Genomic DNA, 24,148 nt, shown 5'->3' with positions numbered 1-24,148 from the left:
CTGACCCAGGTCCTTTGAAGAATAGGAGATGCTCTTAACCACTGAGCCATCTCTCCAGCTCTTCTTTTGGATTTCTCTTTTTTTTTTTTTTTTTTTTTTTTTTTTTTTTTTTTTTTTTTTGTCTTTTTGAGACAGGGTCTCCCTGTAGCCCCAGCTGTCCTGGATTCACCATGGAGACCAGGCTGGCCTCAAACTCACAGAGATCCACCTGCCTCTGCTTCCGGAGTGCTGGGATTAAAGGCGTGTACCACCACGCCCTGGCCCCATGAGTATTTTCTATGCAAATTTAAAACACTTGTTGATAGTGATACAAGATAAATAAGACATTGTTTCTGCTGTTATGTAGTTTAAAGTATAACAGAGATGTGAAAACACATGAGATAATATGTTTACTAGTACAACAAATAATACATAAATGCAAGAGAATCTCATGGAAGATTACTGTGTAATTGATGCATTGGGTACTGTTTGCTTATATATACCCTGTCTTTCTGGTAAACTTATCAAAGGACATCTAGAAAGATTTTAGTAAAGATAGGGTTGCTGTTTTACTTTGAACTATTTTGAAAACAATTTTTAATTAAATTTACTTATTATTTTGTGTGTGTGCCTGTGTGGGTGGAGCACAGGTGGGAGTTAGAAGACTTGTGGAAGTCAGTTCTCTCCACCATGTGAGTCTCGGGGATCAAGCTCAGGTTGTCAGGTATGGTGGCAGGCTCCTCTACCAAGTAAGTGGTCTCACTGACCCTTGAAATAGTTTTTGAAAACCTGGTTAGTAGGTGTTATTTAGGATAGAAGTTGCACCATAATGAATGCAAGTGCAAATGATTTTTTTAAGTAAAAATATTTTGGGCAAACTTTTTAGTAATGAATGAATTAAAAACTTTTACATGCTTTGCAATAATTTTTTTCATGGGCACATAGTTGTTACCAGTGTGAAAAAAAATTATTGCATCAATCATGGAATCTAAAATTGCAGAGTTGGAGCTGTAGAGATGGCTCAGCAGTTAAGAGCATTGGCTCCTCTTCCAGAGGACTTGTGTTCTATTCCCAACACCCACATAGCAGCTAACACCCGTCTGTAACTCCAGTTCCAAGGAATCCAATGCCCTCTTGTGACTTCTGCAGGCACTGCACCCATGTGATACACTTACATACATGCAGGCAAACCACCCATACACATAAAACAAAAAGAAAAAGCCAGGCGTGGTGCATGCCTTTAACCCCAGCACTTGGGAGGCAGAGACCAACTCACTCTGAGTTCAAGGCCAGCCTGGTCTACATAGTGAATTCCAGGCCAGCTAGGGCTACAGGGAGACCCTATCTCAAAAAGACCTAAATAAATTAAATAAATAAATAAATAAATAAATAAATAAATTAGAAAAATAAAAACTTAAAATTGAAGATTTGTTCAGAACCTCAAAAGATTATATATTTTGCCTTAGTAAACTGTATCTTAGATGTACAAAGAGTAAGGGGTGGCAATAAAAAGACTTCAATGATATCACTGCCTTTGGAAGTCATGGAAAAGTCCCCCTCCCCTTGTGATGTACATGAGTATTCACTATTTTCCATTTTATTATCTTTTCTAAGACTTCATGTATGCATATGTCCTAAAGGCTCTGCAGGATTCAAATCTGAAATTCAGTGATTAAATAGGTGCCCCCCTGAACTGAACTCAGCCTGAAGAGATGTGGCACAGTACTTTAAAAAACAATTATTATTTTTATTTTATGTGTGTGAGTGTATTGTCTGCTTGTATGTAAGTGCACTCATGTAGTGCAGTGCCCACAGAGGTCAGAGAGAACTTCAGAATCCCCTAGTACTGGAGTTATTAGTTACTGGTTGTTATTAGCTACTGGTTGTTAGCTACTATGTAGGTACTGGGAATCGAACCAGGGTCATCTGGAAGAACAGCCAGTGCCCTTAACTGCTGAGCCATCTCTCCAGCCTGTGGCACAGTGCTTTTAAACAAATAAACTTTGAAGTAAGTAACTTTATGTAGAGTACTTCCAGGCCTGGTCACTCTGGTCTCAGTTCTTCTCTTTTGGCTTACAGTTGACTAGTTCTGATTCTTGGCCTGTGAAGGTGTATACAAATTCTGATACACGACAGAAATTTTTATTTTTTCTCTTTAGTTTCAATAATGTAATTATTCAGTAAAATTCTATTAACTGTGACTCTTACAAATGCTTGCAGATTCTGTATGATTAGATAGTTCTTTTTTGAAAAATTTTTATTCTTTGTGATCTTCATACAATGTATTTTGATCATTTTTTCCCCTCCCTCAACTCTTCCTAGATATACTCCCACCTTTCTACCCACCCAATTTTGTGTTCTTTTTTTCCCTATATTGAATGCAGTATGTTGCCCAGATACTCTGGGTGTGGACCCTGGATTATGGTTGAGCAAGGGTCACACCCTTAACAAAAACTGACTCTTCTTTTCTCAAAAGCTACCAGATGCCAGCAGGTTCTCAGCTAGGCTGGGTGGGGTGGGTTGCTCTTCTTTATGAAATCCAAACAAGTCTTAAGGTACTTTTTAAAAATACCTAAATCTCACTTATTGAAGCTACAGAGATGACTTAGAGATTAAGAGTACTTGCTGCTCTTGCAGAGGATCAGAGTTTGGTTCCCAACCCACATCAGGTGACTCACAATTGCCTGTAACTCCAGCTGCAGTGAATCTGGTGTTCTCTTTTGGCCTCAGCAGGTACCCACATGCGTGCACACACATGTACACACACACACACACACACACACACATTCATGCAGAAGTTTTTTTTTTTTTTTTTTTTAAATTGTGGTTGGAGAGATGACTCAGTAGTTAAGAGCACTGACTTTTTCCAGAGGACTTGAGTTTGGTTCCCAGCACCCACATGGCAGATAACAACTGTCTGTAACTCCAGGTTCTAGGCTCTCTTCAGGCTCCACAGTCATTGCACAGCACAGATGCATTTACATACATGCAGGCAAAACATTAATACACATTAAAAAATGTTTAAAAATTAAAAAATAGTCCAGGCATGGTGGGGCATGCCTTTAATCACAGTACTTGGGAGACAGAGGCAGGCGGATCTCTGTGAGTTCAAGGCCAGCCTGGTCTACATAGTGAGTTCCAGGACAGCTGGGGCTACAGGAAGACCCTGTCTCAAAAAAGGCCAAAAAAAAATAATAATAAATAAAAAAAAATCTTTAAATCTCACTTATTGAACATGCATTTGAATAAGCCAGACAGAATCAATGGGACATTCATGTTCTTTAATGATTATTCAATACTTTAAATAATAAATTTTAAATTTAATGTATTTTTAAAATTTTAATATATTATTTAAAAAGTTTAATGATAAAAGAATATGTAATACCATCTTATAATGGTTTTTATTATTGTTATTTTTGTTGTTGTTTTGGGACAGGATGTCACTATATAGCCCTGGCTAGCCTGGAACTTGTTATGTAGACCAGGTAGGCTTTGAACTTACAGAGATTCTCCTGCCTCTCTGCCTCCTGAGTGCTGGGATTAAAGGTGTGTGCCACCACTCCTGGCATGGTTATTTTTAATTTTATTATTTGTTGGTGATGATGGGGATTGAATATAATTCTTTTAATATATTGTTCTAGAATCATTTTAACATTAGAATCTTGTAAACAGGAATTTTATGTTTCACATACATTTTGTGGTATGTGTATGTGTAGGTAGGTAGTTGTGTATGCAGGTGTAGTTTGTATATACATTTTAGATTTTATACACAGTCTGATCTGATCCTTTTTTGACTTTTTTTTCCTTTGCTTTTAGGGTGGTAAGAGGTACATCACAACTTCAATATCAGGAGAGATTTGACATTCAGTTAGTTATCATTTAAGTTAAAAGATCATTTCATTGGCTAGGGGTGAGCTTAATGTTAGAGAACCCCCTGAGCAAGTCTAAGGTCGTAGGTTCAATTTCCAACATCAAAACAAAATAGAAAAGAATACTTTTCTCTTGATATTTGCTTCTAAAAAATGAAATAATACTTATATTCTGATTGGACTTAGGTTTATATGTGTGGGTCCTTTGAAACTGTCATACAAATCATAAGAATTAGAAAATATTATTATCTGCATTTTAAAAGTTAGGAAATTAAGGCAGGAGAGGTTCACTAACTTGCTTAAAATTGACAAGTAACAAATGATGGCACTGAGCTCTGAGTCAGAACCTTACTACACCTGCCATTGGAAACACACACACACAGACGCACACACATAGACATGCACGCACGCACACAGACACACACATACACACACGCATACACGCCCCCACGTGCATATGACTGTGGACACTTACAAAAATTCAAGTAATCTTCGTCAAAACTACGTATACCTTAATGTCACCTTTTTGCCTGTTTTCTGTTGTGTTTTATCTTCAAGAATGTGTTCAACAGTGAGTAAGTAATATCAAGGCAGCTTTTTTAAAATTTTATTTTTATTTTATGTGCATGAGTGTTTTATTGCATGTTATGTAAGTGCACCTGTGCATGCAATGCCTGTGGAAGCCAGAAGATGGTGTCAGATCCCCTGGAACTGGATTTATGGACAGTTGTTTGCCACCAGGTGGGTGCTGGGAACTGAACCTGGGTCTTCTATAAGAGCTGCCAGTGTCCTAACCACTGAGCCATCTCTCTAGCCCCAAGACAACACTTTTGTCTTCATTTGATTTTTGGTAGAGGAGGTTTAAGCTTTAATTTTGATTATAATTAAAAAAGAAATTTCTATAGTACAAGGAACTTCTGTATGGTCTTCATCTAGATTTACCAGTTATGTTTGCTTTGTCACTGTTTACACATTCCTCCATATACCTATGTCACACGTATATGCATATTTTTTTCTAAACTGTTTAAATTGGAGACATTATGTCCATTTACCACTAAATGCTTGTTTATTTCTTAAGAACACAGACCTTTTACATAATTATACCTTAATTATCAAAATTAAGAATTTTAGCACTGATTTATTCTTATTATGGAATCTGTAGTGCATATTTAAATCCATTTACTTTAATAAGCCCTTTTATAGTCATTACTAATCTCTGATCAATCCATGTTCTAATTCAGACTCATGCGTTGTAGTTAATTGTTAGGTTTCTTTAGTTTCTTTTAATCTGAAATAGTTTCTCAGATTATTTTTGAAGACGGTAGGCCAGATATTTTCGAGAGTGTATCTCATTTGGTTTTGCTTGATGTTTCTTCTGATTCAGAACACACATTTTTAGGAGGATTAGCAGATTGAGGTCTCAATGCATCATACCAGGAAGTATGTGTTTGTCCCAGTATTAGTGATTTTAATGGTTAATTGTGGTAGCTGCCACATTCCCTTACTGAAAAGTTCCTGGTTTTTCTTTGTAATTGATGAGTGGTTTGTGGGGAGACACTTTCCTAATCAGATTTCACCCATTAGTTTTGATATTCATTAATGATTTTCTAACTCCATTGTTTGTAATTTGGCATTCAGCTATACAGAGGAGCTTTTCCTTTTCCCATTTATCCATCCATCCATCCATCCATCCACCCATCCATCCATCATCAAGAACTATAAAAGGTCTGAGATTTTACCCTGTTTGCAAGCTAAGTTAGCCTGTTACTGTTTCTTAAATGCTGGCAGAAGGCCTCCGACTTCTGGGTCAAAGCCAAAAGACTTTATTATTCATGGCTTGGCAAACTGCAAGTTTCATTTGGTTTGCATCGATTTCCCATGTTTCTCCAAGTCCCACAGGGATGACACAGGTGGGCTGGTTAGATTCCTGCATATGCAGTATGTTGTGCTATATAGGGGAAGAGTACTGAGCTATGGGAATTAGCTACTTCTATAGCAGGTGGGAAGCAAGCCTTTGTCAGGGGCTAGAGAAATATTACTTCATTCCCAAAGGTGGCTTGCTGCACACACAATCCTGAGAAATGGCCTGCATAGAGAGTGGGCAGGGCCTGGTCTATTGAGCAAGAATGTATAGGGACAATCAGTGCCAGTGGTGGATTGCTTTCCCAACATTCATGTATTTGTATCATTATAGACTTATGGATTTCTGTTTTATTTATGGCGTATAATCCATTGAAATAATTTGTCTACCAGCAGACCCTTCAGAGTGACTCCTGTGGCCTTTTCATGTGCCCTCACCCTTCTTGGAGCATTTTCTGACTGACATAGATATTCCAAGCTCTATTAGTTCTCTAGGGCTGCTTTAACGAAGTGCCATGAACTGTTTAAAACAACAGAAATTTATTCTCTCAGTTCCTCAATGTGTTAGCAGAGGCATGCTCCCCTTGAAGGTTACAGAGAAGACTGCCTTTTGCAGCTTCTGGTGGCTGCAGACATTGTATACAGAGGAGCTGTACTGTGGGGACTAGCTCGTGTCTGTCTTTGTTTTCACGTGGCTGCTCCTGTCTCTCGGTCTCAATCTCCCTCTCTTTTCTCTTATAAGACCATCAGTCCACCCTAATCCAGTGTGACCTCAGTGTGGAGAGGATACCCTATTTTGTTTTTCTCTTTCCCTCCCTCTGCCTCTCTTCCCTCTCTCCTTTCTTCTCTCCCTTCCTCTCTCTGCCTTTCTCTCTATGTTTTATTTTGTTTTGCTTTGTTTGACAAAGGGTCACTATGTAAACTGTCCTAAAACTTGCAGTGATCCTTCTGCATTAGCCTCCCCAAAAACGGGAATTAAAAATTGAATCACCATACCTGGCTTATGCATAGACTATCTTCAAGTAAGTTCTTTCACATGTACCTAAGGTTAGGACTTGGATATGTGGTGTTTTTTTTTTCAATTAACATTTTATATTTTTTTGTGTATGTTGTGTGGTGCATGTTTGTGCATGTGCCATGATACACATGTGGAATTCATAGGATAAGTTGCAGGTTCTCTCCTCCTATCATGTAGGTAACCAGGAATTGAACTTAGGTCATCAGACTTTGTGGCTGGTCCCCTTACCTCCTGAGCCATCTCTAGCCTCTGTGTTTTGAGGACACAATTCAATTCACTAAACTGGCTCATTTGATGCTTTCTTTGTCCTAGCGCTGGAATCGTCTGTTTCCTTGAAAAAAAAAAAAAGTATTTAGAAATGAGAGTCTGAGTGTTAGGTATCACTATAGGGGTGTCAATGCTTCTGGGCTCTTTCATCAGACAGACCTAAATGATCATATACTCAAGTATATATGCAGATTGATGCATACATACACTCACTATACTTCTCTGTATTCATATATACATGTATGTAGTCATAGGCATTCATTATAGATGCAGACATGTGCATACGTATACTTAATTGTAACATATATCTTCCATATTTTTATCTTGTTATATATTAAACACCACAAGTTCATATTGATGCTTTAATTCCATCCTAACAGTCTAGACTGTAGATTTAACTTCCATATTTGCAACTCTTGTCAAATTCGCAGCTCCTCTGTCCCACAGAATTCTGACTCCCAGTTTCCTCAATATATTGGCTTATTTGCTCCAACGTAGAATAAAAAGAAAGTGGTTTTGAAATTGCCAGTGAATTCCACTCTGAAGAGTAGATTTAGGACTGAAGAGATGACTGTGAGCACTTGCAGCTCTTGCAGTGGCCTGGAGTTCAGTTCTCAGCATGCACATCAGGTGACTCACAACTGCCTGTAACTACAGCTCCAGGGGATCTGATGCCCTCTTCTGGCCTCCAAGGGTACCTGCATACACGTGTATGTACACACAGACACACACATACACATAAATAAAAATAAATCTTAAAAAAGTAAACTTATTAAGTGAAGTTTTTTGTTTACAAGCATTTTGTTTTTAGGTAAAAGTTATATATAGTGAAGAGCGCAAATCTTAAATACATAGTTGGATGAATTTTGATTAATATGCAAGGCAGTTTTGTAAAGACTCTGGTGAAATTGGAAAATAATTGTATTTTAATAACTCTTTTTTTTCCTTCTGCTTAATTGACTATTGGTTACTTGAGAGATTAACCCTGAACCATGAAGCAACCCTGTCTGCCTTGCTTGTAAATAAATAACACTGATGTGTAAAGTAAGACCACTAAACTGTAAGTCCTGTAGTCATTTGAATATGTTTTCTACTCTGGACAAAAAGGTGTATTTTTGTAGCCTGATGGTTATATTAACAGTTCTGGGAGACAGTGTTTTCTAAATCAAAACATTAGATGTTTTTTCCATAATTCTTAACTAATACTTGACATTTTCCACAGCTCTTTAAAGAGATTCTTGTTCAGTAATGATTAGTATGGTTGGACTGTTTCTTTTGAGTCTTATACAAAGGTTTTTGAATACTCATAGAATGATTAAATTTGAACTCTTCTCCAGATTTTACTGATTAAAAGACAGTATTGTATATTTTGGATATGTACTAGAGCACTGTTTTGTACTGAACCGAATAAAAAGAAGCTTGTTTTTCTTTTTAAATATTTTAATTGGTTTTATTCTGTATTAGCCAGTATTAGCAGCACTCAGATAGATTGTGTTCTGTTTTTTCAGACCTTCCTTGGCCTTGTTTTAGATTCTAGAATCAGATAATCCTCATTCCATAAAATACAATAACAGTTCCCTATTTTTCCCAACATCTGTTGAAGTATTATTAATAATTCTATGCATTAATTTTACATTATTGTATGTAAGTTATAGTCTGTGGAGCTGAGGATGTAGCAGTTGGTAAGCACAACCAAACAATTCCTGCTCTGAGGGAGCTTACAGTAGGCAAGGATAAATACTAAGATAAATGTTACAGAGTTTTAAAGGTGATCAGGGGGCTGGAGGAGCAGCTTAGTGGTTAAGAGGACTGGCTGCTCTTACAGAGGAAATGGGTTCAAATCCCAGCATCCACATGGTGGCTAACAATCACTAGTCCATAGCTCCAGTTCCAGGGGATCTAATGCCCTCTTCTGCAAGACATGGGCACACTTACATGCATGCAAGCAATATACTCATATACATAAAATTTAAAAAAATTAAAAGATAGGGGGCTGGAGAGATGGCTCAGCAGTTAAGAACACTGGCTGTTCTTGCAGAAGACCCGGGTTTGATTCCCAGCACCCACATGGCAGCTAACAACTGTCCGTAACTCCAGTTCCAGGGGATCCAAAAGCCTCTTCTGTCCTCTGCAGACATTGCACGACATGGGTGCAGTTACTTACATGCAGGCATAACAGTCATACATATTAAATAAAATATAAAAAAAAAACCTTAGAGATAATCAGTACTGTGAACAGAAAGTAGAGGGGCATAGAGTACAGCAAGGAAGGAATAGTTTTAAATATGCTGATCAAGGGAGGCACACTAAACAAGTGAAATTGAACATAAATGTAAAGGAAATGAAAAAGTGACCCATACAAGGAAGGAGTATTCCAGAGACTATAGAGGGAATTCATAATACAGGTCTAATTCAGGATCATACCCAGTGTTCTCTACAAACTGTCAGAGCTAAACAGGAACAAGAATGAGGAGCAGAGGTTATGGATTTTACTCTGAATGAAAAGGGAAATAGTTCTATAATCACCATCTTTTGATTGTAAACTTCTAAAAAGACACAGATACTCCTCTACATTGTCCAATAAATAATACTTTAATTAAATTAATGCAAGAATAAAAATATATGTAGTAAAATATAAAAAATATGGGAAAGAAAAAATGAAACCTTCCAAGTCCCTTGCCACACGCACTTGTACATTTAGTCCTGTTTGTAGAAGTGTGTTTCCACATGTGTAATTCAGAAGAGCTGCTACATGACTCAAATCCACATTCCAGAAGGAGTTGGAGGGGATGAGAGAGTGTGATCACAGTGCATCTTGTACACCTATGAGACTGTCAAAAATTTAAAAATTTGAAAAAGAAGAAAAAAAATGCTATTACTGCAACATCTGTAAATATTAATATAATTGGCCGACTAAACACTGGAAATTTTGGTCACTCAAGAAATATTTTTTAATTAAATAAGTTTTCAGCAGATAAGAAGTATAAATTGAACATGTATTTGCCTGATCCATAGATGGTTAATCTGGACACTTTTGCAATTTTGCATTTCTTCATCCTGTACCTCCTTTTCCACTCACACCTAGTAAAACCTCTTTTGACCACCAGAGGGAGCAACGTTCATAGTAAATAAGATGATTTTATTCCAAGAGTTTCCAGGACTCTAATGTTTCAGTGGTATTGTTAATACCTTACTTTTCACCAACGATTCCCTTTCTTTTTTTCTTTCTTTTAAAAAACTTCTTAGATCTTGGAATCTTTTATCTTTACTCAGAGTATTATTAGCAACTTCCTTTCTCTTTGCCCCGCTGCGCTGGTGACTCCTAGACTAGAATCCATTTTACTTGTGTGTTGTCTAGGAAGATAGATAGAGAACAGACACCCTCTTCTCCATGGCTCCACTATCCAAGGAGAGTAGTTGTCTAGATGTCCAGCTGGCATCTCACCTTTGCAGAACTTGCTGCTGTTCATCCAGCTTCAGTAGCACCATCTGCTTGTCTTATCTGTAAAACTCTATTTAAAAGTTGGATAAGGGGTGCTGGAGAGATGGCTCAGTGATTAAGAGCACTGACTGCTCTTGCAGAGGACCCAGATTTGATTCCCAGCACCCACATGGCAGCTAACAATCATTAACTCCAGTTCCAGGGGATCAGACGCCCTCTTCTGGCCTCTGTGGGCTTTGCATGAAACAGGTACACTTATATACATTCAAGGCAATATACTCATACACATAAAAAATAATGAAAATAGATAAATAAAAAGTTAGATAAGGAATCACATGCCTATCATCCTTGCATTTGGATATGGAGGCAGGAGGATCAGAAAAGATACATGAGACCTTTCCTAAAAAACTGAAAAAAAGAACCCAAACCAAATTCATTGCAAGTTGTAGATAAGTTCATGCATTTAAATATTTACTTACTTATAAAGGTAATAATACAACTTGAAACTTACATGAAAAAATAATTAGGCAAATATGTTTACCCTTGCTTAAAATCTACCTTCTCTGGCATATTATATTGAGTTTCTTTTTTGTTAGCTGCCTTACAGAAGAGACTCATTCTTTATATCTTCTCATGTATTAAAACTTATATGTCAACTGGGTATGGTAGTGGATGCCTTTAATCCTAGTATTTGGGAGGCAGAGGCAGGCAGATCTCTGTGAGGTCAAGGCCAGTCTGGTCTGCATAGGGAATTCCAGGCCAGCTGGGGCAACATAGTGAGACCGTCTTTAAAACAAACAAACAAACAAACAAAAAACCCCAGCAAAATAATGAAACTTACATCTCAGAAAGGACCTTGTGTGTTATATTTGATAGTACTATGTCTGACCTTTCTCCTCTTCAAAGCTAAAGATCAAGTCAGATCATCTCTGTATTTCCACCGTGACACCGCCAAGGTTTAGCACAGGGCCATGCTCCAGAGGACATTCAGTATACAATTCTTAGATTATTCTAATTTGCTCAGTCTCCTTTCTAGGGTAATACCAGTCCCTTTATATTTCTTTTATAAGGTTTTTTTTTTTAACACTCTTGTTCTTATTCCTTCAAGTTCCTAGGCATAAAAAAATCATGTCTGTGTTGAAAACACTCAGACTTCTTTTCTGTCATTCCTTTATTTATTTATTTATTTATTTATTTATTTGAGACATGATCTCCCTGTTGCCTCAGTTGGCTTGGAACTTGCTATGTAGACCAGGCTAGCTGTGGTCTCACAGAGATTTATCTGCCTCTGCCCATTGAGTGCTGGGATCAAAAGTATACGCCACCATGCCCAGCAGGATGTTATTTTTATTTATTTATTTATGTATGTATGTATGTATGTATGTATGTATTTTTGAGACAGGGTCTCCCGTAGCACCACCACCTTACTATGTAGACCAGGCTGGCCTTGAACTCACAGAGATCCATCTGCCTCTGCCTCCCCAGTGCTGAGACTAAAGGCATGTGCCACCACGCCCCGCCTAGGATATTATTTTTAATCCTTAAACAACTACCTGGAAGTAGAAAACTTAGCATTTGTACTTAAGGACTAACTGTTACAGAATGAGGGATGGGGTTAGGGATTTAACTCCACTTGGCAGCATGTATAAGAACCTGGGTTCTATCCCCAGCTCTGAAAAAATGAACTGTGTATGTGTGTACACACACACACACACACACACACACACACACGAGGTGGATTTTGAATTGAGGCAGGAATGGAATAAAGGCCAGCTTAAGGGTGAGTATCCAGAAGCACGAAGTCTGCCTGCTTACTGTTTTGGCCCAGGATTCAGCCTGCCTGATGGTTTTCAAAACTTTGTTTCTCCCCACTGTTTTTCTAGTTTAAACCACAGCCTGTGTTTTGAGCCCTGCCTTTCCTGTGTTACCTGAACAAGGGTTATTAGACCAGGGTACAAAAAAGACTTCTTTAAAAATTGACATGCCTTCAAGGACTAGATCACTTAATAAATGAATGAAGTGGGTTGTAAGTTATAGGTAGAAAGTAATGGGGCTGGGATGTTCAGTGGAGTGCATGCCCTCTTTAAAGAGAGGAGGTAGACCTGAGCTCCAAGCCAGTTATTACAATGAGTGCTCTGTAGTACCATGTCCTATATGAAACTTGCTTTTTATGTGAAATATTTTTAAATGTCATGAGGGTTTGTTTTTCAAATTTATACATAACATGAGCCAAAAAATACATCTAGAGATAATATTTGACTTGAACGCTACCTTTTGACTTTAAGTTTCATGATTTGAGTACTTACTGAGCATTTCTACTTTTATGTTGCAGTCATATTTGAAATTCAACAAGTTCAAAATAGAGCTCACCAACTCCCTTTCCCGTTCCCTATCTTGAGCTGTTTTCTTTTTAGTCCTTCTTTTGATTGTACAACCAGATGCCTTGTTTATTCAAAAGAGAAGTCGAATGTAATCCCTGACTCCTCCCTTCTTTTTAGCGTCCCATGTAATTAGTTACTTAATTTCACCGATTTTACCTTCTGAATTTCCTATATCCATCAATTTCTTTCCATCCCTGCTGCCTTTTATTATATCCTCGACTCTTGTCTAGGCTGTTGCAATGCCTCCTAACTGTTCTCTTATTTTGAATCTAGCCCCTGTCAATTCTCTTTCCTTGAACATGACTTAGTAGAATGTCTTTCTGACCATTTTCTTCTAGGATATTATTATGATATACAAAGTCCACCATCTTGATTTACATCTAGCTTGAGTCCCACCTTTTACCCCTCTTCATCTTTCACTTTTTCACTTTAGGCTCCAGTGCTGTTGAACATCTCATATTGCCTAACCTCCCTGTCTCAGCATCCCAGCTGTGCATAAAAATCCCTTGTAGGGAACTCTGAAAATGGAGGTATTTAAGCATCACTCTGGGTTCACTCAGATTTACTGGGGCAAGGTTCTGGCATCTATTTTTTTTAAATTTGTTTTGTTTTGTTTTTATTGCCCCTAAATTATTTTGAAGCACAGCCCAGAGTTATTAATATCTATTGTCCCATACCTTGCTGCTTCACCCCTTCTGGTATTAGGTATTTTCTCTTTCTTTACTAGATTTATTATCGTCCTTCAAGATGCAATTCAGTACATTTTCACCTGCAGGAATATTTTCCTTTCTCATTGTCATACTGAAATGGAAAACATGCCTGTTTTCTGTGGTTCAGTCTTCTCTTGTACTTACCACTTTGAATTGAAATGCTTTTCTCCCATTGTACTATAAACATTTCCAGAATTAAGATTATATATTATTTATATTTATAGTCTTTATACCATCACAGTACCTGAAGCAGAACTATTAACTGACCTGAGCCTCATCTAGCACTTGTGTGGTACATGGTACAGAAGAAGGCTCAAAAAGCTCGACTCTGTATGGACAGAAGTGAGGTTTGACTAGATTATCTTAACAAACCTTAGTATGCTAGCTTCTGCTTTAAAATTATGAGACTGACATGCTGCCTACTGCTCTAAGAGGGCGACTCTGCTTTAAAATTAAAAAACAAGGGGCTGAGAGATGGCTCAGTGGTTAAGAGCTCTGACTGCTCTTGCAGAGGACCCAGGTTTGATTCCCAGCACCCACATGGCGGCTAACAACCACCAGAAACTCCAGTTCCAGGGGATCTGATACCCTCTTCTGGACTCTATGGGTTTTGCATGATATGGGTGCATTCATTATTTAAAAGATAAATTAAAAAACAAATTTTAAGGTTTATTTTGGGGCTGGAGAGAGGGCTCAGCAGTTAAGAGTACTTGTTGCTCTTGCAGAGGACCTGGGTTCATTTTTCAGCACTCAGGTGGTCACAACTGTCTGTAATTCCATTTCCAGGGGACCCAATGTCCTTTTCTGGCCTCGATGGGCTCCAGGCACTCACATGGTCCACTTACATACATGCAAGCAAAACACTCATACATGTATACCCCAACCTTCTTTTTACATTTTATTTTTTAAAAATTTTTTGAAAAAGAAATAAACATTTCTCTGGTATGAAACACATTTTAGAAAGCCAAGCTTTGTAACAGGCTTATAATTCCAGCTACTTGGGATGATAAGGCAGGAAAGATTACAAGTTCAAGTTCAAGGTCTATGTAGCCTACAGCCTGAGTTCAAGACCAGCTTGGGCAACTTAGTGAGACCCTGGCTCAAAAATTAAATGTAAAAGGAGGGCTGGGGTAGAATTCAGTGGTGCCTGAGAAGCGGCTGTCTAGCACTCACGAGGTTCTCGGTTCATTCTGCAGCACTACAAAAGGAAAAGACAAGGAAAGGAAACGTTTCAAAGAGTAGAATTTTGCTTCAGGACAAAGGCAAATAGGAAAATCAAATTTGCTGATTGGAGTGTTTTGTTTTTGAATCAATTCAGTTGTTTAATTCAGTTTCATTTAAAAAGTGTCCTAGAGAGGGCAGTGTTTCTCAAAGTTACCCTGCTTTTTCTGTGAAATAAATACACTTGTATTGCTTATTTTGTGTATTTGTTACTCTTATAGATACAATAAAATAATTGTTTAGAAATTAAAATTTTAAGCCATACTTAATAAATTAAAAATAAATTTTAATCAAAGATCAGGATGATAATTTTAAGAAGGAACATTTGTTATGTTTGCATCCAAAAATGTTAGATATAGCCTTGGTTAATAGATGAGAACTACAAAATGAGAAAAGATTTTACTTTCCTATTTAGTTCATATAAGTTAAGAAAATTAAGCAACATAAATTTCGTGGCAATCTACATTTATTGGAAAATTTGGAGAAAGCTAGTATCTGGTGTAACTCAAATTTTAATTTGCAGAATGAATTATTCACTTATTTGTACAATAGAATGGTGCTTTTTAAGTAAAATGATCATTTCTTTAAGTAAACCAATTGAATTCTGATGTTAAAGCCCAAATAAATAATGTAGGAATAATTTCTTATTAGTTTAATAAATGATTATCTATTTCAATAAAAAGTAACCAGAATATTTAAGTTAAAAATTATAACTGCATTTTATCTCATTTACAACTTATAAAGAAATTATTTTTCTACTACAAAATCATTAATTCTAAGAGCATAATTTTTATAACATGTTCTGTTATTGTATTAGGAATAAATTAATTATATTTTGGGACAAATTTATTGGCTGCCGTATACAGATCATTTTTGATACAGAATAGCATGGTGTGGTAGTAAAAATGCATAATGGTCTACCCTACTGATTTTATAAAGTGTTAAACAGTATTTAGGAACTATAGAATTCTTAATATTCTATCTTTCTGTGTGTATGACCAATTTAATCCACTGGAACTTTGGTTTAAAAATATATATATTTTTGGTTAACTTCCGAGCGGAGCTGGCAGGGCGTGCTGACTGACTTTCCTCCCACGCCTGTATGTGTCCTAAGCTTTGGAGCTTTCTTCTGCTTCACTGGCCAGCTCGTACTTTCAGATTTTCCTGTCTTAGTCACCAGTTGAGGAAAGAAAGCATATTAGCCTGTGTCTGTGTATAAATATGTAAACATTTAAATGAGAAGTTTATTCTTTATTTAAAAATAATTTAGTAGAACTTGTAAATGTTTTTAAGTCCTCACATCTGTCTTTAAACAGTTCCATCGTTTTGCATCAGAGATCTTGTGTAAGTTTAGTTTGGAATAATCTTGTGTCTTCATTGATACTCATGAGATCAAGTTGGAACCAGATTCTGATTTTGGGATATGACAGGTGTTACTGTGCTATTCCTTCTAGCCACAGTAACTACTTATTTACCTAGACCATATACATAACTGTTGTCACCTTGGAATTTTTCAGTTTCTCCTTGAGTTTTTAATATATTTGAAAAACTGTTAGTGAAGCTCCAAATATTATGAAATTTTGATTGATGAAAATAAGGATGCACACTTAGGAAAAATATTTTTTTTGTCTTTTAAAGTGAGATGGTTCTACCTCTCTTAACATATAATTAGGACTTACCATAGCATTTACCACTATATACTATTTACAGAGCTTTGTTTTAAATATAGAGCCTACTAGCTCGTTCACAGATCCTCCCTTAGTGGGGCCAGGATTTGGTAGCCGGTGCTGAGAGAAAACCCGATTACATCCTCGCCCTGATACTGTATCAGTGGCATCTGTCTCTCAAGGGAACAGAGATGAAAAAATAAGAAAAAAAAATGTAGCGCTTAAAAGTTGGATGATTTGGCCAGACATGGTGGCACACACCTTTAATCCCAGCACTCAGGAGATAAGAGGCAGGCAGATCTTTCTGAGTCCAAGACACTGTCTCAAAAAAAAAAAAAAAAAAAAAAAAAAGTTAGGTGATTTGGATTTGAAATTCAGGGAGGGAAGCTATTTTTATTCCACATTTATTTAAAAACTACAGTCATATAAAAGTTAGTAGAATCATATACTATAAACTTGATTAATCAATAATTCCTATTCTAGTGTACTTTGTGATTAAATAGACTCTTTTAGGGGCTAGAGAGATGGCTCAGCGGTTAAAAGCGCTGATTGCTCTTGCAGAGGACCTGGGTTTGATTCCCAGCACCCACATGGTGGCTATGAACTGTCCTTAACTCCAGTTCCAGGGGCATCCAAAGCCCTCTTCTGACCTCCACAGCATGGCATGACATGGGTACACTCACATACATTCACGCAATACACTCATACACACAAGATAAAAAATAATTTAAAAAATAGACTCACATGAATCCACTTATGTGTTTATGTGAATAGAATCCAGAATAAAGGCTCCTACTAGAGTCTAACAACCTTCTAACAACCCTGTAGGGTAGATACTTTACTTTCTTACAGATGAGTAAACTAAGACTTTGAAGGTTAACAACCATCATGAGACATTCAGTCCAATTTTATTGGAGCCTGATAACCTTTTCTAGGACTGCCTTAAAAAACCAGTATAGATTTCAGTGATATTTTAAGCTAGGATAATCTAATATGCCTTTCCTTTCATAACTTTTAAAAGAGAACTATATTGTAGATCTGTTTCAAGATAGTTCATAGTTGTGCACTCTACCCAGACAACATAGTATTTTTTCTTTTTGTATTTCTCAGTAGATATAAGTGAATATTAGTAGAGTCATGAATGAATTAGGAATTGTACAACAATAGAAAAGTTGTCTTTCTGTTTATTTTTTGTTCTTAAACCAAAATCTCCATAATGTCTTCAGAATGAATTTGTGCCCTTTGGAAGTATTTAGAAGTGCTGCTTTTAGAATTAGATTTACACTGAGAAATCTCAACATGGACTGAATATTATAATTTAATAACTAACATTAATGCATATAAGAATAACTAAGGGTATATGTATGTATGCATACATATATAGATATTGGCATGGATATTACTTAACTTTATAAAAAATATTTTGTTATTTTTTGTATTATTTTTTTATTTTATGTGTATGAGTGTATTGCCTACATCTAAGTGCACCTGTGTCGTGCAATGCCCATGGAGGTCAGAAGAGGGCATCAAATTCCCCTGGAACTGGAGTTATAGACAGTTGTTACCTGCTGAGAATTGAACCTGGGTCCTCTACAAGAGCAGTCAGTGCTCTTAACCACTGAGCCATCTCTCTAGCCCCCTAACTTTTTAATGTAAATAAAATATTAACAAACCTTTAAGCAAGTGAATCTAGAACCACTGTTTTGATAATTTATATGTATATCATGTGCATACATGTGAACATGCTTAATCTTTCTTATGTTACCTCCTGTATAGCATTTAATATCAGTAATTATAGCAAAGGGAGTTTGATGTTATTATCAAGAAATAGGTACATTAAAACCTAAACATCAGGGGCTGGAGAGATGGCTCAGTGGTTGACACCACTGACTGCTCTTGCAGAGGACCAGGGTTCGAGTCCCAGCACCCACATGGCAGCTACAAACCATCCTTAACTCCAGTTCCAGGGGAATCCAAAACCCTCTTCTGACCTCCACGGCATTGCACGACACAGGTGCACTCACCTACCTGCAGGCAATACACTCATACACATTAAAAAAATAATAAATAAAATATTAAAAAACCCAAACAACAGCACAGTTGTAGCTATGTTATTAACATTGCATTTTAAATACTTCTATATCTTTTTCTTAAATTTTAAAATTTGAGAACTTAGTCATAAGATTTTTGGATATTAAAATTTTATTTTATAAATCTAGAGATGCTTTGAGGATAATTTCTTTTCCTTTACCTACTCTTACTACATTTGGTTCATGTGCCAAAATGTCATATATTCGGAGACTGTTTCAAAATCTCATATTTGTACAGTAACTAATTAATTAAATCATTTTGTCACTTTTAATCTTTTTGCTTTCTACATACTAATTTTTATATTCAGTGGAGCATTTCTCTTGCATATGTTTTATTCTGTTGAATTCTCTATATTCTTATTTCTCTACTGGATTTCTTTGCTTCTTAGTGCTGTAGGTTTTGGCTTTATGTCTATTTTGTGTTGTAAAATTGAGGGTAACATTGTTGATTCTTCCTTTGAGAATTAATTCAGTTAAGATTTATTGAGCCTCTTCAGACTTACTACTTAGCATAAACTAATGCTATAATCCATTGAGATCTTATACTAATAATGATTAATAATATGTGATCTTCTGAAATTTTAAAATAATTAATGTAATTTGAAATATGATTTCCCCAGTAAACTCAAGATGCCAAATTACTGTTTTTAACTTCTACCATTTCTGCTGATCAGTGTAAAATCATGAGATCGTATCATTTATACTTGGTCATTGGCTTATGACTTAGTAAAACCAAATTAGATTTTATGGTTTTTGGTTTAGATTTTATGTTTTTTTTAATAGCTGTTATACACACACACACACACACACACACACAGAGCCTCTCTATCTTTGTGTTTGTAGCGTCTTCCATGGAAATTAAATTGGGGAAATTTCTCTTTAGATCAAAAATTTCCCTCTTTTGACTTTATTTATCATCCAGAGTTTCAAGGGGTGTCAGATGGAGTGCTTCAGCTGAGTGTGTCCCAGTCCTGGAGCTGTGTCTTCTGATTCTCTGAGTCTTTCTTGTCTGTCAGTAAGATGTGTTCCTTTTTCCTATAGTCTAGGTTTTTGCCAGGTATAACCTAAGCACATAGCTCATCCTTGAATAATGAAGTAGTAGGAGAATTAACCTATTTGATACTAAATGAGACCAGAGGAACATAACTTAAAGGAAAGATTGGATGCTGTGGTGAGAGTGGTCAATATAGATAGAACAAAGGTATTGTGGAATTTTTCAGTTCAGACTTGCTCTATATGTGTATATGTTTGTTACATTTCAGCATGTCAGAAATAATAGCCATAAATACACAACTTTAGTAATTAGAAATAAAAACATTTTCTATTTACATATGTGTGTGAGAGAGAGGTGTTTGAGTAAATAACTTGTCATGAACTTCTTCTGAGACAGAAAGCGTTTGTCTTGAATATTGTGCTAATATCAACCACAGTTGTTTTTTGTTTGATTATTTTTATGCTTAAATAAAATCTGCGGTCTTTTTATTTATTACCTTGGAAAGGGTAAAGAGTCAGTTATCTTCTTTCTTCCAAATAGACAGGTAAACTCTTTCTGAAATATCAATTGCAAAATGAACAGAGCAACTGGGTTTCAAGTTGCAGATTTCTACTTAAGTTTTATCATCAGGTTGATGCAACAAATTCTGAAATTTTGGAGAACTTAGACTATACTCCTATTCAAATAACACTTTTAAAATATTTTATCTTATTTTTTCAAAGACAGGGTCTTACTATGTAGCCAAAGCTGGCCTCAAATTTGTGATCCTCCTGCTTCTACCTCCCAAGCAGTAGGATTACAGATGTGCACTGTCACACCCAGCTTCAAATAATACTTGGAAGAAATTGATTTATATGGACAAAAAAAAAATAGAGCAGTTAAGTGTTTTTATCCATCTTGACATAGTGGCATTTGGTTTTAAATACCATTCATTTTTTTTTTGTAAAATCAATTCAACTTAATTTCCTATGTTCTTTTAAGTATTCTTTATAGTATGAGAAGATGTGGATTAGCTCTTATTTATATAAAAAAAACTAGTTTAAAAACGGGTTGCTGGTTTTTCTCGGTTAAAAAAATTTCTGTATACTTGAGTTTCTTGTTAGTGTTAATAAAGAATCACGGGGACTTGAGGTCTTTCAGGTATTTGAAATGTTTTAATATACACCTTAACTTAAGTGTGTGCTGCTTCTACAGATCCCTTCATTTCATGCAGAGTTCTGTATTTAAACAGCTCATATCATTGCTATTCTAAGTAGTGCCTTTGCAGTCTAACATTTGAAAAGTGATTGACTTTTTCCCATAGCTCCATAATTTATAAGAAAACATAAAATGAAGAGACTAGACAAGATGATTTGGGTACATGGTTGTAATCTTAATGCCAGTGTAGAGCATAAAGGCTAAATCTGTTCATAGACTGGTCAACTAGCTTATCAGCTGGAACTTCATATATTAACTTCTTTTCATTTTTTAGTTTGTGGTATTTTTCTTCATACTTAATTTGTAGGTGTTGGGTGCCTTTGATTTTATGTCTGTCGAGAAATTTATGATCAAGTACTTTATTTATGGCATTGTAGTCTCAGGCAATTGATTGAAATACAATATAGGGAAATTTAGTATGCATTTTTAAAAGCTCAGATTGGGAGAGTGAACCAGTGGTGCTAATGTGGATTTGCTTTAGGACAAGAGAAGAAACACATGATAGGTTAATTTCTTTATATTTCCCATTGTTTTTAATGCTACAGTTTTATTTACAGTATTGACATGTTTTGCAGTGTGTTGTCATGCTTTAATGTTGAGAAGGAAGATGATAACTCATTGAAATTATATGTATAGAAAATAGTATATAAGCTGCAGGTGCAATTCAAATGTAAGATATATTTATTATTCAAATATAATACTTAACAAAAACAAGAAATTCATGACTGTGCTACCAGAAATAAATGGACTCAGTTGCTGTGTTGCTGGGGTTTTAGTGATAACACAGCACACAGTGGGCTTCTTGGAATAAGTGGCCTCGTTGAAAGCAGAGGAGCTATTGAGAGTAAAAAGTGAATGCATTTCCTTTTTGATCTTTCTTGAGACAGGGTCTCCTTGAAGCCCCAGCTAGCCTGGAACTCACTATGTAGACTAGGCTGTCCTCAATCTCCTGTCTGGCATTTTCTTGTTATATAGCCTTTAGCTATACACATGGACTCTTAAAAAATTATATGGATCCTTTTATCTTTGTTTATACTTTCCTTTTGGGTGTTTAAGACTATACAGTTGGCCCAGATAAACAATTTATTTTCATTCTTAAGGCCGTTTGAGGATCTGTTCCTCAGGAGTCACATGGACTTGGGAGGAGCCCCTGGCTCCTTTCTTTTACCAGTTCCATCTGTGTGAAGATAAGTCAAAGGTCCAGCTCAATCATGACTGGTGTCATTTGGAAGCATGGAGAAAATGTTTCCTCTGTGTTGACCCTCTTCTTTGTAGACTGGTTCAAGTCCATTTGATGGGGTCTCCATGGCCTCCTTGATCAAGAGGACAGGTGACTCACCGCAGTTATAGGATATTTTGAGAGATGCTCATAGTCCCCTGGAACTTAGTCAACCTAGGAGGGCAAGGAGCAAAAACTTTATATCCCTCTGACCAAATTAGTAGAGGCCTCAAAGTATGGCTGTTAAACATCCAAGAAGGTTAGTTCCACCAGTCTGGTATTTTTAATTACCATGTATCATGTAGATAAACCTTGGTCAAAGACCAACTGTTCTCAAATAAACCTTGCCTAGACGTATATTATATTCCTTAATCTAGTTGTACGTAGTATGTATAATTTGTCAGTAGGTTTTTGGCTTAATATGGTTCCCTCTGGGTTCTAAAACTGGCTAGGCATTATTTATCTCTCACATTCTCTAACCCTTCCACCATGGTTTCCCCATTTAAGGTGTCTCCGTTTTTCCCATTTCTCCTTTAATAATACCGTACTCCTATGGTCACACCTCTCTGGAGCTCCTTCTTTCCCTTTATCCCCTAGGTTCCTTGTATAACCCTCCCTCCTGTCTCCCCTTAAAATAACCCCATTTTTATCCATATCTCCCTTATTAATGCCTGTTTCCTACTGTTCTTCTCTTTAAGCTTCTTTCTTTTCCTTTATCTCCCTGGTTCCTGTGGTTATATCTGGATATATACTCACTTATCAGGATTTGGTGCTACAATCCACATATGAGGGAGAGCATACATCATTTTTCTTCCTGAGTCTGTTTTACTTCACTTAGTATAACAGTTTCTAGTTCCATCCATTTACCTGCATATTTCAAGATTTCATCTTTTCTTTACTGCTGAGTAAAACTCCATCTTATAAATGAACTACATTTTCATTATCTACTTGTCAGCTGAGGGACACTTAGGTTGCTTCCATCTCTTAGCTATTGTGAAAAGGGCAGCAACAAACATGGATGTACAAGTGTCTCTACAATAAGATGAGTTCTTTGGGTATATGCTAAGGAGTGGTATAACCGGGTCAAATTGTAAGTTCATTTGTAGTTTTTTAAGAGTTCTTCACACTGCTTTCCGTAGGGGTTGAACCAGTGGATGAGCATTCCCCTTTCCCCACATCGTCTCTAACATTTGGTATGTTTTGTTCTCTTGATTTCAGCCAGTCTGACTGGGGTAAGATGAAATCTTAAAGTGGTTTTAATTTGCATTTCTCTAATTACTAGTGATGTTGAACACCTTTTAAGATGCTTTTTACCCATCTTTATTTCTTCTTTTGAGAACTCTCTGTTCAACTCCTTAGCCCATCTTTTAATTGGGTTACTTCCTTTTTTGATTCTTTGTTTTTTGGGTTCGTTATATATTCTGGATGTTAAATCTCTGTCAGATGTGTCATTGCTGAAGATTTTCTCCCATTCCGTGGGTTTTCTCTTCACTTCCTTGATCGCTTCTTTTGATGTACACAGACACTTTTTAGTTTAATCTGGTCCCATTTGTTGATTCTTGACCACTTTTCCTGAGCAATTGATGTCTGGTTTAGAAAATCCTTTCCTACACCTATATCTTGTTTTCTCGCTATTTGACAATATTATGATTTCTTCCTAACAAGGATGAAACTACAGGCTTTACTTTGAGGTCTTTGATCCATTTGTAGTTGACTTTTGTGCAAGGAGATAGGGGTTTAGTTTCATTCTTCTACAGGTGGAGACCCAGTTTTGTCAGTACCATTTGTTGAACATGCTGTCTTTCCTCCAGTGAATGTTCTTGGCCCCTTTGTCAAATATCAGGTGGCTGAAATTGCATGTACTCATATTTGGGTCTTGAATTTTGCTCCATTGATAATGGGGTCTATTTTTGTGCCAGTACCATGTTGTTTTTTTGACTATAGCTCTGTAATGCAGTTTAAAGTCTGGTATAGTAATCCTCCAGCATTGCTTTTAGTGCTCAGGGTTAATTTGGCTATCCAAGGTCTTTTGTGCTTCCATATGAATCTTAGAATGTTTTTTCTCCCAATTCTGTGAAAAATGTCATGGGGTTTTGATTGGCATTGCATCAAATCTATAAATGGCTTTTGGTAGGATGGTCATTTTCATAATATTAATTCTTCCAAACCATGAGCATGGGAGGTCCTTTCTTCTCCTGGTGTCGTCCTCAGTTGTCTTTTAATGATTTAAATTT

At 36.4% G+C, this 24,148-nt stretch overlaps 1 protein-coding gene across 3 annotated transcripts in view; it reads left to right on the top strand.

Moving 5' to 3' along the window:
* Positions 1-24,148, top strand: part of Acbd6 (acyl-CoA binding domain containing 6) — a 154,674-nt gene that overhangs the window by 9,283 nt on the left and 121,243 nt on the right. The gene's annotated exons all lie outside the window — the stretch shown is intronic.

The sequence above is a fragment of the Nannospalax galili genome, unplaced genomic scaffold (genome assembly GCF_000622305.1).
Source record: "Nannospalax galili isolate Female #2095 unplaced genomic scaffold, S.galili_v1.0 scaffold294, whole genome shotgun sequence".
Lineage (NCBI taxonomy): Eukaryota > Metazoa > Chordata > Mammalia > Rodentia > Spalacidae > Nannospalax > Nannospalax galili.
This window is presented reverse-complemented; position numbering and strand designations above follow the sequence as displayed.